Source organism: Xiphophorus couchianus, chromosome 20, assembly GCF_001444195.1.
Source record: "Xiphophorus couchianus chromosome 20, X_couchianus-1.0, whole genome shotgun sequence".
In the NCBI taxonomy this organism is placed as follows: domain Eukaryota; kingdom Metazoa; phylum Chordata; class Actinopteri; order Cyprinodontiformes; family Poeciliidae; genus Xiphophorus; species Xiphophorus couchianus.
This window is the reverse complement of record NC_040247.1, coordinates 23,315,836-23,317,727: the sequence shown is the minus strand read 5'-3', so window position 1 is coordinate 23,317,727 and position 1,892 is coordinate 23,315,836. Positions and strand designations below refer to the sequence as shown.

Here is a 1,892-nt window from a genome sequence, read left to right as displayed (position 1 = left end):
CCAGAGGAATGCCACTTAGGAAGTTGTCCAACATCAACACATTCCCAATGAGCATCTTTGCTCACAGCGCAACATAACAGCACAATGCACCTGACTGCACATGGCACACAGAAACAGTGACGCAACACCGAAGACCTCACGGTAAGTTCCTGACCCACACAAATATACCATGCGAGCGTGATGCGCAAGGTGTACAAAAACAGCACATCTGACCCACACAACATGCACAATGCGCTGCACACACATTGGCATATGTGTACGCCTCCGTAGCCTATTTTGTCACAAATTACTCTGAATAATAAAAAAGGAAAACAAAGTCTACCTACTTAAAGTGAACTCTCCTCCTGCTGGTTCCCAGGCTCAGGTCCCATGTCGGCGACATCTAAAGGAGGAGCAGGTAAAGAGACATGAGCTTCATTTCTACTCTTTTTGGCAAACGTTTCGACAAGATTTAAATGTTTTAAAGTCTGTTTACTCATTCTTAGTAAGATTCATTACACAGTCACCTTTAACTTATGGAAAAAGCGCCAGCTGGTTAATAAACTTAAAGCTTAAAGTGTAGTGGGTCTTTCAAGAATAATTGATGTTCTGTTGTCAAACAAAATTAAGTATTCATCCACACTGTGGGGTAAAGATAAATTAAACCACAACACTACATAAACAGAAATCTCCAGAGTGAGAATTTTTTTTAAACCTACTAAAAACAACATACAAAAACAATACTGGAGTCTTTGGGACTCATAAACATTAATCTTTGTGTGGTTTAATCCCTGCACCAGTCACTGTGTCACATTCAGAAACAAGCTATTTCTAAATGGCATTGAGATTTTGATGACACAAAGCTGTCGTTATGGTTGTAATCCTCACAATGGCTGTGACATGTGCTGGTTTTTGTCTCGCATTTTCTTTGTGTTGTTCCTTTTGTGTGACACTTTCCTTCATATTATAAGGACCACCGGGTCCACAAGTTAATAATTAGTGGCACACCAATCGGGTAAAGAAATTATATTAAGCTAATCCAACAGGTCACCTGCAAAAATGCACCAGACGATAAACACCGTTGTCTGGGAGGATGTACCTTTTTTGCGTTACATTGGTTTGAGCAGCAACTCCAATTTACAATTCAACACCTTCCACCATCTTCCAATCCAAAATGCCATCAAGGGAGTTCTTCTCAGTATGGCGGTGGATCTATGATCTCTGGCCAAATGTCCAGACGGCTGTCCAATGGAGGATTCCTGTGACCAAATTGGTGTAACGTCATCAGAAGGATGGATTCATCAATCCAGAAGGTTCTTCCCACTTCCTTGCTAATGACATCAGGTTGACGATGCCCTGCGGCCCGACCCAGCCAGGCGGAAAGCCCCACATCATGTTTAATGTCATCTTTTTTATTATTTTGGATTCAGGCAATTCCAAAAAGCTGTGGCATGAAGACAAATACATTTTTTCAATTGGTCTGCACAATCAATGTCATGTAATGTTGGTGACTTTATTTTTACACTTTCTCTGTGCAAGTGTTTTACGATGAACACAGGAGTTAAACCGCAGTGAATACGTCTGAATTAGCTGCTGTGCTAATTGTAAGAAATGTTATGAAAAACCGGGCGCTGTTTTCAAAAGTATGAGAAAGCACTTGAAAAGAAAAGTAGTAATCAAGATTACTATTATGTATTACAAGTTTCTCTCTAGTTGTAACACAAAAATGAGCTTGGACTTACCCTGCTTCGTCTGGGTCACTTCCGGAGAACTCGGAAGCTAACTTCCTCCAATATATATAAATATATTATATATAAAAAACAGACAGTCGACATTTGGCCAGGTTTGATTTTGACTGAAACAAATGTTCTGCCAGTGTCCACGCAAAAAGTAATAAAGCCAAAAGCTACGTT

General features: G+C 40.1%; 1 long non-coding RNA gene across 1 annotated transcript; it reads right to left on the bottom strand.

The window, feature by feature from the left end:
* Positions 1-326: 326 nt before the first annotated feature.
* On the bottom strand, positions 327-1,358 carry LOC114135184 (uncharacterized). Its single transcript, XR_003593555.1, has 2 exons — positions 1,079-1,358; positions 327-382 (listed from the first exon to the last, which is right to left on the bottom strand). It is a non-coding gene; the product is annotated as an uncharacterized LOC114135184 (long non-coding RNA).
* Positions 1,359-1,892: the final 534 nt, after the last annotated feature.